The sequence below is a fragment of the Anser cygnoides genome, chromosome 4, assembly GCF_040182565.1.
Source record: "Anser cygnoides isolate HZ-2024a breed goose chromosome 4, Taihu_goose_T2T_genome, whole genome shotgun sequence".
In the NCBI taxonomy this organism is placed as follows: Eukaryota; Metazoa; Chordata; class Aves; order Anseriformes; family Anatidae; genus Anser; species Anser cygnoides.
The window spans coordinates 74798182-74813557 of NC_089876.1; the positions used below are offsets into that span (position 1 = coordinate 74798182).

The window sequence follows — 15376 nt, forward strand, 5'->3', positions numbered from 1 at the left end:
GCAGGCAGCACTCAGCAGTTGCTGCTGTCCTCCAAGGCTTTCTAGGCTTCAGTTCTCTGGTGCTAAATGTCTGATACTTTTTTTCTCCTCAAAAGACTCAGCTAAAGCTGGGTATGAAACATTGATACTATATTGCTACATCTGTAGCAACTGTGACAGATTTGTGTATTTTTTTTCCTGCTCCCAAAGTATATTCTTTCTCTTATACTCCTGTCTATTGTGTCTTGAAAACACTGGTAAATCTAGCAGGGCAAGAACTTTTTGGTCTGCCAGACTTGCTGCTGTTAATGCTTTGAAAGAACGTACGCATCTTGGATATCTTCCTGCAAAAAAACAGCAATTTGGAACCAATGTAAATAAATTGCTGTTGGGCAATATTTTGACTCTTTCTTAGTGTCATGGAAAGTGTAGTGTGAACCCTGCCAGGGAAGTCAGAAGACATTTAAATCTAGCAGTCACAGTGCAGGGGAAAGAAAAAAGGGAGGGCAAAGGAGTGAAAAGTCACGGTGTTTAGGTGGTGGGACTAAGCTGCTGTTCACCGAATGAAGCACTCAAAAGTCACGTTTCAGTGGAAATAGTTGTCTCATTTGGGGGAATGACATCGAGAAGCTTTGCAAACGCTTCCAGGGACCTCAGAAACCGGTTTTGTGTTGCCTGTTTCAGAATTAATTGTTAACAAATATTCAAAAGAAGAAGAGGTTGCGCTGGAGACACTGAGGCTCCTGAATTTGCCAAACTATCACCGCTCGTAGTAAGGCTTTGAACGAGGACTTCAGCATTGTGCTGAGTCCTGGCCCTTGGCCAGGGAGACTGGCATTGTTTTGATAGAGTGCGCATGGTCCTAGACTTTGGCATGTCAACATTGTTTAAAGAACACGAAACGTGTGCCCGCTGAGGAGCTGTATTATGACGGACAGATTTCCAAGGTCTCTTGTTGGCACTAGCGCTGCATTGGGTAACGGGAATGGGAGGTTGTAAACGTTTTGGTTTCTGCGTGCAGGATCGGGAGACTCCGGCTGCTGCCGGGGCTGAAGGGACCATCCTCTCACCCCAAGCTCTTCAGGTGCTGGGGGGATGCAGTCCCACATATGGTTAATAGCCAAATGGTTCTATAGGGGAAAAAACATGTTTTGGAACAAACCTGCCGCTCAGATGTTGAAAAACGTGAAGTTTGGGTTGGAACGATGTTACCGGCCCTGTTTGGGACTATCAGGAGTGTTTCACTTCTAGCTTGCCTCCGAGTTACTTGTGAATAAATGGCAGCAGAGTGGCTTTCACAGCGCGTGCTGAAGCGGTGGCTTTAAATCACTCGCTCCGTTTCGTTCTGAGTGGTAGATATTTGGCTCCTGCAGAAGCAAGAGACACAAGTTGTTTTTACATTGTCCACTTTTCACGGCGGGATTTCAGATGAGCTGTCAAATTTGGCTTATCACGGTGACCCTTCTACCGCTCTCGCTTGACTGCCACACAGTAGCTCTAAGCGTGGTAGCAGCATCTGTAAGCCAGCTTCACAACTGGAGCCTGAAAGTGGTAGAACAAAGTTGCCAAGTTTCAAGTAGAGTTGGTGGTTATCTTGGAAACGGCGCTGGAGAACACAACCACAAATGATTTTGCCAAATAATATACGGTATTTATTTAGTCCAGCTCCCTGATTGCTGTTGAGGCAGTCAGCCAGCAGCAGCAAAGTGTTGTGACATCATTTTGAAAGGCAATGTGCTGGTTCTGAAATGGAGTGGGATGTACTATGATTCATTACTTAAAAAAAAAAAAGCTGTAGTCTGAACGGAGATAAAGCATATGACTGCATCATGGCTGAAAGCCAAAAAGGGAATTATATGAATCAATCACACTTGCAGCATTATTCTGATCCCATTCTCCGTAAGGCAGTGAATACCTTCTTACTCATTTAATGATATTCTGCAGGAAATGTATCCTTTTAAACACTGAACAAGTAACTAGAAACAAGTTGCTACAGTTCAAGCCAGTACACTTTCAGATCGTCACTGGTTGCGTCTTCAATTTGCATAGCTTGTCCCAATATCCTAGATAATAAAATGTTAGAAATGGAAAGTACCATGAGTAATCATCTTCTCAGTCACCCATTGAAAAGAAATCACTTCTGCCTTCCCTTAGGGTAGGCAAGTCTCTTAAAAAAACCCACCCCTTTCCCAAGGCATTGCTCAGCGTGTGGAGGCAGAGGTGGTGGGGTTAAGGAGTGAGGCTGCGAGCCTCCAGCATCAGCTGGACTAATCCCAAGGACAGCTGATGACTGGCACGAAAAGTTGTTCGGATTAAAATGCTGGGAATATGTCTCACATTACACAGCAGGGGCTAACAGAAGGAAGGTGGAGCAAAACAAGGTTTGAAACAGAGGAACAACCAGCAGCTAATTCCTTCCACATAGGATGGAAGGAAGGAGCAGAAATGCCCTGCCTCACAAGGGGACCAGAAAGCTCTACTAGTTGTTCACCACAAAAGGTTTTAAATCAGGGGACAACTCAAACAGAGTTGCTATGCTTCGCAATACGCTTCAACAATTAAAAGACTTAAAGATTTAAATTGCTGTCTATCTTTTCAAGCAGGCGTGTTCACCTCTGTCAAACACCTTCCAAAAAGCCGAATCATCCTAGCAGCCTGAGTAGAATTCAGGCTCTCCTTCAAAACGAAAGTTTTCTGTGGAGTTGTGGGTTCCAAGTTGGAGTGCCTTGTAGCATACATGTGGCGAGAAACCCCAGTAAGATTATTCTGACAAATAAATAAAGGCTTGCAGTATCGAGGCTTCAGTTTGACCTAATTCTTGGTGTGTTTCCTTTATTTTTTTTTAACCTTGTATTTTAAAAACAGCAACTACCATGCAGCATTTCTATCTCAGTGTGCAGAGGAACAGACTTGTCCTATACTCAAGTTCAACAAGACAGGAAAGTTCAGCATTTTAATCTTAACCAAGTAAAGCATGTCTTTTAAGACAGTTTCTCCATGTACCTTGCATACAAAAGGTATGTTTCTTCAGAAACATGTTTGACTGCTGAAGCAACAAGTAAAAATTCCATGATGAGGTAAAGGCCAGTGCTTCCACAAGTCTGTGCGATGCTGTCCCGCTCCACCACTTACCGGAAAAGTGGTGGAAAACTTTCCAAGCTTTCCTATCAAGATCGCACTGTGAAAAAGCTTCTGTAGTCCTGGATGAGAACATGGCTGTCAGATCCAAAAAGAATCTCTACATGAGAAATGAAAAGGGAAATTTTTTTATTAAAAGCATGTTGTATTTGGAAGAAGCATTTGTGTTTCTTTTGCGTGCGGTAGCAAAGCAGTGAGCAGCAGGTGAGTGGCTTGACAGCTAACATAAGCAAGAGGCACCCCTTGGAAGTGTTTTCCATGTGTACAGGGCAGTGGCCTTGCCATTTTGTAATTAATTACTATGATGCAATTTAAGCAACGTGAAATATCTTCATGTGCTCCCCATTATTGCTTCTGACCTTGACCATATTCCACGTGGGTTCCCAGGGTACGAATATGAGTTTCACCGGTGTATGTCTGGGGGAGGAGGAGCTTCCAGGTTGGAGCAGGATTTTTTGCAGACATGTAAAGAGAGTAACGACTTCTGCGTTTGTTACTCCTTGTGAGCTACGCTATCCCCAAATTGATGTTGGTGCCTAAAACTCAAACAACTCTTCTGCTTAATCTTCTTTCTAATAACGCATAAGCAGTCTAAGCCTTGTCTTCCAAATGTCCTGGCACGGGCTGCTTGAAGTCGAGTCGCGCTGGAAAAGGATCTGGCGGCAGCGCGCTCGCACCGCAGCTCCCCGGGCGGGCAGACGTTGCGCTCAGGACGATGACTCTCCACGCGGTCGCGCGCACGTGGCCAAGTGTTTACAAACAGTGTCCCAGCATCCTCGGCAGCTGCCTCCACGCAGCCAGCGAGGAGCAGGAGGCTGGAGTCCTAGGAACGGCCCGGTCCTCGCGGGAGGGGGGAAGAAATCCAGCACGCAGAGGAGCTTAAGGAAGCGGGCTGTCGTTGGGGTTTTGGCTCGGCTTGCTGCGTCTGTGTTCCATCCTAGGCCGCTGGTGCCTCTCGCAGACGTCCCTGTTTCCCCCTCCGCCGTCTGTGTCGACACGTTTGCTTGGAATGGGCTGACCCAGGCTGTGAGACACCGTTAAGGGAATTGTTGCAAAGGTTTCGAATGATTCCGCCCCTTGCCCTTTTCAAAAACGTGTAAGGAATCCAATCCCCAACGTTTACAAGAGCAGCTCTTTGCAATACAAGGGTCCCACCGTAAGTTGTTAATATATTTTTCCCTTCGTTAGGCATGACTCACTGCCTGTTGGAATACTAGAACAATTCCCTCTTTAACAAACAAGAAAGAAATCATGAAGGCTGCTAACTTTAAGTAAAATCAAATAGCTGAAAGTCTTTATTACTTAATGAGACATGTTGACACAACGAGGCGTTGCTGTTACGAAAGTTAATACCGCGCGCTGCGAGGCAAGCTGTAGATCTCCACGAGGCACAAGAAGCTCAGTGGAGATTTCTGTGCTTGCTCTACCCAAAGAATAATGCCACCGACCTGCTGTTAAAAAAGCAGGGGGGAGGAGGGAAGTGTTGGTAATTACTGGGGTCATCTTGCCAAGATGGCTTCAGGAAGCTCAGCTGAAAAGGCGGCTCAGCTGGCCAGAAGCGTGGGTTTCGGGCCACCCCCTGTAGCCGAAGCTGTCAAACAGGTTCCCATCGGAGGAGACGCTTTGAGCCCGTGCCATGTGCTCCGTGGGGCCTTGTTAGCAGAGGTGCTGCTCCTCTTCCAGAAACGTTCATTTCGAGACCCGGGCACGATTTTCAGGCTCCCTTGGGACTGCGTACGGAGGACATCGCTCGGTCTGAAAAACGAGTCCCAAGAACTGGTTTTTCCGTACAGAGAGGCAGCAGTTGGCCTCTTCCTTATTCTGAATGTGTCTGCATGAGTCATGGCATTCACTATCATGCAGCGGTGGCTGGAGGCCAGTGCACTTGCTGTACCTGTGACTTTTGCCATTTGTTGTATGTTCACACCAGTTGCTTCCATTTTACATGAACTGCGCTTACAACCATTGTGTTTTGTTACTGTGCTCCAGCAGTTTCCTTCTCACCTGTCCTCTCATTTGCTCGACACAGCTGCTTGTGTCAGATCCAGAACCTGCTGCTGTTTCGCAAAGCTCTTCACCTCCTTTCATGTCCTTCTGACTTCTTTGACCCATGGTTCCCATTACTCTTGCCGCAGCTGTTCTCGCAGGAGGCGACAAGCAAGAATAAAAGAATACGTAAGGGAATATGCGAAAAAGGCATTTCTGAGTTTGCAGTGCTTGTTCCTCCTCTTGCCACTTTTAGTGCTGTTACAGAGATCAAAGGGTAAACGTTAACCCTGGGCCTGATGCTGACACGAAAGTTTTGCCCTCAACTTCAGCGTCCTTTAATCAGTCGCCCTCTGTATTCGTTCCTTCGCACGAGAGCCGACGACTGTCCGTGCAGCACTCACCCCCATCTTCATGCTCCTGATACTTTTTTTTTCATCTTTGTTTAATCTGTTTGTTCTCTCGGTGCTACTTCACTCGTGTTTGAAGTCACATACTTTGAAGTTATACAATTCTTCTACTTGCCAAAGGACACACAACTCCTTCAGCCCTTATGTAAGCAAAAAGGAGAAAAGAATGATTGCATGTTTCCTCCTGTGTGAAAGTAGCATTACTGTTCTGTTCACAGTAAAATGAGGAAAAGGACTTGTTGCAGTAAGGCAGGAGTTGCTTCCCTTCCCCCCAAGTTACTAAAGTTCACAGAAGGGAGAGATTTTCTTGAAGCTTAAAGTGCATGTATAGCTTAAGAAGAAGAATGCAGTTTATCCCTGAAAGAGAACATATGAAAGCTGGAAGATACATTGGATTTGCCTTTCTCTGGGATTTGGAAAACTGTGTGGGGGTGCGTGTATGTATTAAAGACCTTCACATTTTTTATTTCTTAATTTTTAAAAGGCAACCTTTTTGTTCCCACTGTGCTCCTTTGCTACCTTGCCTGTTCTGCTTTCAACTTGATCTGCCCCGAAAGGTCTGGAGTATTACTAAAATGGCAACAGTAAAAATCAAAAGCATGAAAGCTGAGCAACTGAAGAGGGCTGGATTTAACCCTTGTTTATCTCATATAGCCGGCAGACATCTGGGGGAGAGAAAATCTATGCTAATGAGACCCACTCCACACAGTCAGTTTGTAAGTGTACGCAGCACAGACCCAGCAACAGCTGAAAGCAGTGAGCAAATGGGGAAATGCACTCCTGGTATTTATAAAACTGAAAAATGCACAAAACAGAAAAACGCAGTCTTTCAGTTCTCTGTTGTTTCTGTGGCACTCTCCATGCTTTCCACAGCGCATTTGGTCTTTTTAAGTAAGTTTGGACCTGAGCTTTTCTGCTCCCGTGTGATCCTTAATGCAGAGAAGCAGCTTTGGAAGGTGTGAGAAGGTAGTGGGAAGGAGAAGAATTAGGCTGATGTATTTTTCTCTGCGTTACTACATGTAGTGCCTGACAAGTGGAAGAGATTAGGTAGGGGAAAATACATATTTTTATGTATCTTTCCACCATGCCTGTGTTGTGCAGTTGACAATATATTAGGTGCCCCCCTCGCCGGTGCTGTCAGCTGACGTTTGAGCCTGCAAACTGATGGCAGCCCCTGCATTTTCACAAAGCCCTATTGATTGTTCCTTCGTGGAACAGAAGCAGTTGGCCTGTGGGAAGACACAGGAGAGAGACACCTCCTCAGACCCACATACTTTGTAGCAACTGGAAAAAAATAAAATAGTTTGGGGGGCATTTTTCCCTCTTTTGGGGGAAGAGGAAGGAAATAGGTAGAAAAATGCAGAGGGGAGTTTAGAGGCTACAAAATGATTTTTACTTTAAAAAAAAGTTTTCGAAGCAGTTGCAAGTTAGCACATTTCCTAGAAAATACAAAGCCTAGCTGATGCATTGGAAAGAAGTTTTGCCTCTGGAAGGGTGAGTCTGTAACTACCTCCTGTACAGCTGCTTTTTCTTGAAGCAACTGCTGCTAGCTGGCTGGAGATACTTTGTGGGACAAGCCGTAGCATGAGTCTAGTTTGGGATGGCAATTCTGATGCTTCTAAATATAAGGAGTGGATAGAGTGAAATTAATTATTGCGCATTAGGAGGCACCTCATATCCCAGCCATGAAACAGAATCCCACTGTGCTTGGGGCTGTACAAACACAAGCCATTTCTGTTCCATTTTGCTATTTAATGCAGAAAAGGAGACAGTTGAAGAAAAAAAAAAGAAGCCTGGCAGCACACAAGGGCTAGAGTGTTAGTGACTCTTGTTTATAACGCAAAGCAGAGGCAGACAGCTGCCTTCCAAAAAACTAAATATTTGCAGTAAATAAAGCAAAGCTGCTATTGCTACCTGCTCTGTGTGAGTTCAGAGGAGTTCCTAACCAGCACTGCTGCAGCCTTTTCCCTAGGGTGCTCGTATTAATGAGCAGGCAAAACACGCGGGGAGTAAGAGAAAGGGTAGAAAATTAATAAGCAACAACTGAGAGCTAAAGCGCACACAGATCACAAAACGTGGTGCAAACCTTGCTGGAGCCATTCATTTCAGTACTATTTTTTTTTTTTTTAAAGGCAAAACAAAACTAAACTAAAAGACATACAGGAAAGCTGTGGTATAGCTGGGAACTGAACCCATATCTCTTATGCCCCAGTGCTTTACCCATGATACCCTCCTTCCTGCTCATTCAGAAGTTTACAGATAGTTTTCTCTGCTTACTAAGATAACAGAAGTATCAATTTTAAGAAACAGAAACTAGAATCAGAAACGAGTAGCTTTTCACTTTTTTCAGAAGCTGTTTTTCAGTAACATTTTCTGTTAATTGACAGCACATCGGGGTTTTTTGGTGTAGCTTTTTTTTTTTTTTTGTCTCCTTCCCCTTCTGGAGGAGTCTCAGGACCTTTAAAGCAGCAGTGCTCATCCAAAATAAGCCAGCAAATTGTGCCTCAAATTCTGTTGTTTGTCTCCTCAGGGAAGAGGACTGCTTTTGTGTACTGCTTGGACTATGGCACTGCTGAAACCCTCAACTCCGAGTGAGAAAAGGTGCAGGGAAGGAAGAGTATTATCTCGATCTTACTGGTGCTGCAGATGTCTCCATGCACCTCCAAACAAACAAGCAGAATCTCACAATGAGCTAATTATAATTAAAAACAGTACGTTGTGTCGGTTAATTGCAGTGAGTAGGACAGAGTTGTGTAATGTCATTTCAGTAAGTAGGTACTCCAATAATTCCCATTAACCTTTAATACCCTTGATCCTCCTATTCATTCAGGCAAGATTTCCCACAGTCTGCAAACTGTTCTGTACGCCAGCCCAAACCTACCACACGACTCCTGTTTTGATCTGTTTTATCAATTAAAGGTTCGTCAGGGTTCACGAACCCTCGCGCTGATGTCATACTTGGTAGCGGAGCTCAAAGAAAAAGGAAAAAAAACCTTTAATTTGCTGCCAAAACTTCTCTCTGCTGGAGTTGGGATGTACAGACCTGTGCAGGTGACACAAACCAGGCAGCATTCGTAGCTTTCTATGTAACAGTCTCCTAGACCTCAATCGGAGACAGTGAATTTTGGTGTCTTTGGGATTTGTTGGGGATTCTTAGGCCACAGGTGGCTGTAGCTCGAGCTGCCTGTTTTGGTGCTTAATGCATATAACCGAGAGCCCACCCCAAGTAACTTCAGCAGGTTCAGAGACTCGTGATACAATCCATGATGAAATGCATTCGGAAATAAAATCCAATGGGTAATTTAGCTCGGGCAGCATTCCCTTGGACGCTGACAGAGGCAGTTGACCGTGAAGGACAGATGGATTTTTCCCTGCCATGTTTATAGATCCAACAGCGCTGCAAACCGCAACGCAGAAGGACCGAGAGCTAGCGTGGGGGCTTGCCTCCTGGCTCCCCCCAGTTTTCGCCGGTCCCCTGGCAGTCTGGAGGTTCGGCAGCCGGGTCCCCACGTGGCTGGTGCGCACGTGGCCGCGGTGTTTACAAACACTGTCCCGGGCTTCCCCAGGGCGCTGTGTGACGGGCCAGAGGGTGCCACGCTGCAGGACCTCGCCGCGGCTTGCGCCAGCCCGTTTGTCACCCACGGCTGCAGCCACTGGCGGCAATCGCAGCAAAAGGCTGAGCTGACGGAGCCCGCTAGCGTGCTAGGGTTTGCTCGCTTTACTTTTAAGCGATATTCAGCCCGGGGTTTAGAGCAAGGTCGTCCACGGTGAGTCAAAAATAGAAACTTTATTGCTCGATAGAGTAGCAGCGCTGGAGAGCGCTAGCTAGACAGACATGCAACAGCGAGGAGGGTACTTCTCTGCTTTCCAGAGACGCTGCTAGGGAACTGGGTAACGCTTACAGTAGGGCAGGATTTCAGAAAGCCTGTGCAAGTGCATGGGCGCCTTTTCTATTTCTCATTGACAAACCAGGGAACCCTTTATGTCCAGATTTAAGAGACAAGTCTCAGTGAAACGCAAGACGCTCGGAACAGCCAGTGTTCAGGGCCACAGTTGCGTTATCACCAGGAGAGGACTGCCTCGGTTCTGCTTTGTTTTGGCAGGCCATTGGCATACAGCAAGCAAGAGGTTTGGACAGCTGTGCGTTGCTGTATTAAATGGCCTGCCATAGCCGGGGCACAAAAAGACAAAGCATGCTTATTTCCAGGCACTCAGCTAAAATTGTATTGACTTACTTTTTGCTGCTCTCCTCATGAGTTCAGAGTTCAAGGACTCCTATATCTACTGTACCTTGAGTTCAGATAACAAGATACAACTACACCAAGAGAAACAAACAGAGAAGTCCGTGTTCTTCAAAGACAGGCATTTTTCTGTACATGTTCCCCTGTTGTGTTTCGGGGTGTGCACTGTTTATTTTTCTCCTTTTGTTTTACTCTCCCTCCTGCTCGCCCTCCGCAGTGCTGCATGCACACCCTCTCGCAGCCGCCTCTGGCTCGCAGGGCCTGAGAAGTGCAAACTCAGCAGGCACTGGTAACACTTTAACTCTTTGTCCTATTCTCAGCTCTCCCAGCAAAGGTCAAAGCAAACGAGACTTACAGCTGCGCTTGAAACAGAATGGTAGGAGAGGGAGGGAGGGAGAGAGGGAGGGACGGCAAGCGCAGGCTGTTCCCCCCTCCTGCATACTTTGTCTCCAAGCATGTGAAGTGCATGGCCAGGGTGAGATGAAACTTTCCCTAGCCTTTGGGTGGCTGTATCTGCTAGCTCCTCTTTAAGAGGAAATGAAAGACTTGTGACTTTTGTTTGTACTGGCCATATCTAGCTTCACGCAACTTCTGCCGATAAACAGGAATAATTTAGGAGCTACTTCCTCAAATGCCTGAAACGTGGTCTTAATTTCATCAGTGCAAAGCCAGCAAAAAGCTATTACAGACACGATGTCTCGGTTATCTGTCTTTGAAGTCATTTTGGAAACCCTGGCAACATGCCCTTATACAGTTCTTTCTCCTAATAGCCATAGTTTGGCATTGTGTTGAGGGACCACGCTGGCTCCAGTTTTGCTGACCGAGGGCAGAAGTGAGTTTTGTTTTCCTTGAGAACCTTTCAAAGTGCTGCCATTTGCTTACGGCTGAGAGAAGGAACCTGCCTCGACACCAAGACGCGCCCACGTGTGCCACGTGCAGGAAAAAGGTTCCCGTTTTTCCCTTCAGGCAACCCGCCGGCGCGCTTCACGCGGCTACGAGGGGAATGTGCCGGCCAGAGAGTTGGCGCTAGCTGGCTTAGCGACATCGATACCAGCGCCAAGGTTTACCTCCCCACCTGGCGCTCCGGATCGGTTTGATGCCTCGCCACGTGCTCGCGCGCACATGGCTGCAGTGTTTACAAACATGACCCCAGAACTCTTACGGGCGGTTATGAAAGAGCCAGCAAATGCCGCATCTCCTGCGCGAGGCTGACCTAGATCGCCAGCGCGGGGAGCGCGTACGAGGCGGGTGAGCAGAGCACAGACTCTGAGCACACATCGAGGCGCTCGGGAAGGTGATTTTGCTTCCAAACTCATTTGAAATATCATTGCCACCACGAGAGAATTTTCCACCGTAACCTAAAAATAGTTACTATTAGCTAGCAGGAGCGGGTGAGTGATTCAGCAGCTCGGGGATAAAGGTGACTGTGTTCTTCGTCACCATGAGTTTGTTTCTTTGCTGAACTGACTCAAAGTACATAAAATTTTCAGAGTGGTAAGGAAGTGCAAAGCTGGCTTACTTTGGCTAAAATAAAAGAACACTCTGTGATTGTGTGCTTCCTGATTGACAGTTCCCTTTTTATTCCTTTATTAACACTTGCAATCAGGTGCTAATGAATACCTCGCTGTTGGATAGTGACCATCCGGTTAGGAAAAAGACAGCTTAGTAGTTTCAAGTGACACACCTTTCTCTACAGAATATGAATACCACAGTACTTTTTGGCATGGGCCTCAAGAAAAAAAATGTCCCTCTAGCAAACCAGGCCTTACACTCAGCTGTCAGATGTCCACGCTTCTCCATATGTATTTTTTTAATCGTTTTTGGAAGTACTAGATGCTTATTAGAAAAATCAATTTGTCTCTTCCTTATGCTTGAAGTTCTTCAAGGAAGTTTGTATTGTACTTAAAATTACCCTAAAACAGTTTCCTTCCTAGAAGTTAGCAGTTTATTGTAAAATGGAAGTACGTGGTCTGATGATTGGTTGTTGACAGACTCTAGCCTTCTTGAAGTTTTCTCAGAAAAGCATGTATGTGGAGGAAGACAGGCTATACAACCATGACTGGTTGCCAAAGATAAACACAGCCTTCTTGAAAAAGCTGCTAAACTAGCAAAAAATAACCCATGCTTGTTAATAAATCACTTCCAATTTTTACTTTTGAAATCAAACAATTTACTTACTCCCAGCTTTGCAAAAGCCTACTGAGTGGTGAAGGGTTGTTTTTTTTTCCTCCCAGACAGCAAGGTTGACCTTTCTGAGGGAGACGAGATAGTAGAAAGATCATAGTTCTATTTTATACCAGTTACTATGATACATCTCGGTGTTTGTAAATATCATAATGGCAAAGCCCTTAGGAAAGACACGCTACGAGCTTCTCCATGCCTCTTTCCCAACGTGCTTCTGTCCCATTACTGAAGGCAACTCCTGCAAGCATACAGCTAGTCCAGAGTCTTCACCTTTTCCATCCATATCCATGGCAGCTCTGCATTAAGAGTCACCAAAGCTGCTGCAGATATCTTTTATTATTTAAACAACATGAGGCAGGGAGGCCAGAGCTGGTCACCAGCTGCCTTCATGTGGTCGGATAGCTCTAGCCAGAGAAGGTGAAGAGCTCTGCAGCTCAGCCCCACACTGGTTTTGTCCCAACTCCTAGCTCAGTTTTAATGTTGCTTTCGGCATGTGAGCAAATGTGTTTCCATCAGTTATTGATGTCTCTTCACTGCTGAATGTTCATTATGGTGTTCATTACAGTGTGTATAATAGACCTAGGAATAAGAATGGAAGAACTGAAAATGGGTCACTGCTATGGTCTTTGTGTTCTTTGTGGCCATTCTTCTGCCTGTGGAAAGCAAATCCACCGTAGTGAATCTGTACAAGTATGGGCAGCCTCAGAGAAAGGAGAACCAACAGTCTTAATCTCATCTTCTCCGAATTTGTGTAGCTGTTTTACTGGGTGCATCATAGTACAGCTTCTAGAGTCATTCTCCAGTAGTCCCGAAGCACTTTTTGAAAATGTTCTGAATCAGAAAGTATCGAGGCTTACCAGGACTAGTTTATTAGTATTTATGATGTCTGCGGGCTTTACCAGAACATTTAACTTAACCAGGGGAAGATCTATACAGATACACAAATGATGCGTCTAGCACATCTTTGACTCAGAATCTTCTCATTACGACCATTAATGATGACTTCTTACATTATAAGAGCAGACTCTTTCAATGAACAAAATGTAATGAAAGAAATGCTGCTTATGATAAAGATTATTTAACTCCATGCTTTTAAGTTGGAGACAGGATGGAAGAAAATACTGTAAAATTTACCATTGCATGCTAGAGGGTGAATAACCACCATTGTGTCAGTTTAGATGAGTATCTCAAAATAAATACAGACTCTGTCATGGGTTTGTCCTCTAGGTAAAAAAGTAATGGAAATCTTGTTCAACAAGTTCAGCAAAAGGCACACCTAAAGTTTAATTATGTCTTCAGATGCATAAGTGCAATTCTTACTAAAGAGTTTTGCCCAGCTACCAGGGAACAGACTCGGGATTCTTAATTTTTCTTATACATGGAACATAAACAGATCAATAATCGGGTCAGTACAAAGCTGGGGAAATGAATTCCTCGGCATAACCAATGGCTGTCCCCAGCCATAGCTTTCTCTGCCATGGGTGCGTATGAGAGAGAGATTCTTGACCGATTTATGACTTTCTGCCAAACCCCTCTTCCCCACCACAGCCAATCTACCAAAACACAGGGGCAGCTGGAGAAGAGATGAAAGAGCACCTGTGGTATTTACCTCACGGGTCTTCTACTGATGTCTCTTTATGGGATGGGAGCTGGGAGTCTTGGAGAGGGTCTGAGTTGCCCTATCAAAATTTGCAGCACTGAATGAGTCAGAGGGAGGACTCCCTGGCCCAGGAGGTAGGCAGACAGGGACCACATCGTTCCTCTGTCTCCCTTACTCATTGCTATCTCAGCAGAACATGGTTCCGCAACAGGCCAACTCTTACTCATTTTGTGCACAGGGAAGGAAAGCATACAGAACACCTGCTGGACGGCACATTAAGTTACGTTAACAACTGCCCGTAGCGTTGGAAGGCAAGGTAGGAATATCAACAGACCTGCACAGTATCTGCTCAGCACAAAAGACTTCGCATCACCCTCTTAAATACAAAGTAGTCCTGTTAATTCAAGTCAAAAGAACTACAACATGTGGCAAAAAGAACAAAAGCAATGAAAGGAACAAGCAGTGTTTCAGATTTTTACACTACCAGGGAACGTATTAGGCAAAATTGCCCAGAGAGGTTCTTAGGAAAGAGAAAACCCTGCATTACAGAGTAGGCTAAAAAAAAATAAAAAAGAAGTTGGCTGAACCATCCCACCAGTGGCTCTTCTTTGTGTTCATGGGATTAAACCAGTGAGGTGCTGATGTTTCTTACCACATCGTTCAGTGCTGCAAGAAATGCTACTGTGCTTTACCCTTTGGCCATGGCCAACCTCCAAAGCTTCAAAATATGATGAAACCCCCGTTTCCAGAGGCCAAATTATACATCAATGAAAGAAAACAGTCTTTATTATGTAACAGGCAAGCAGAAGAAACCCTGATTTATGAATTCAATATAAATACACAAGAAGCAGCAAAATCAGGTCTTTTACTCACACTCCACTGCCATGGCAGCTTGATTTTTTAGTTGTCTTTCCTTGTGGTAGGAGTCTCAAGCACGGCAAACATCACAAAACTCCATGTAAAAAGGAAGTAATGCTCCTGCATGAAGTTTGATGTGGAAAACAGGGGGTTGTTTAACTCCAGGGGGAACAGTGGTCAGCATCTTCTCTCTGGGAAGCCCTTGAGGCCTGTGACCGTGCAGGTTTGGTTGCGTGCTTGTCCAGGAAAATTCTCACCAGGATACACCAAAGGGAGTTTCCCCATACCAGTGCACAACAGTGCGAAACGTGGACAGTTTGTTCCCAAAAGGTGCATGAAATAGCCCTGGAGGAGGCCATTTCACCCACTCTTTCCCCCAAGCCAGATCAATCATAACTCTGTCACTTATGACAAATACTTGGACAATCTGCTCTTGAATCTGCTAGTAGAGATTCTGTATTCTTCCAAATCTTCTCTTTTTGATCAACTTTCCTCTTTTTAGAAAGATATAGCATCCCAGCTGAGGCCTCACTGAGCCTGAGAAGAAAGGTAACTTTATGCCTGACAGAGTCACACAAACGGGACTAAAACTGCCTTTTTTCTCTAAAGTTTTGACACCAGCTGTTCAGCTGGACGTCCGCTGTAGCTCCCAGAACAGCAACTTAGGCAGCTGTTCCTCATTCAGTGTCTGTGCCTGAGGTTTTTCCTGCCTTCTGAGACGTTGCTCTTGAGTTACCAACACAAGAAACACCAGAACTTCAGAAAAAAGGTTACTGTGTGAGAACAGAGAAGTCAGTGTCACTAAGCAGGAGAAAACGCATACTGGGTGAATTGTAAAATCAGTAATTACGCACTCGTGTGAGGGTCTGTTGATCCACTAGAGTGTGAATTTCTTGGACAAGGACCACGTCTTTGTTACCTGGGTGCATGGCTGCTGTTTTGTGCGCAGCACAAAGAGTTCTCTCGCACCGAAGAAGATC

The 15376-nt window shown here is 45.3% G+C and overlaps 1 protein-coding gene across 2 annotated transcripts in view; it reads left to right on the top strand.

Moving 5' to 3' along the window:
• TET2 (tet methylcytosine dioxygenase 2) overlaps nt 1–15376 on the top strand; it is a 69953-nt gene that overhangs the window by 1689 nt on the left and 52888 nt on the right. The gene's annotated exons all lie outside the window — the stretch shown is intronic.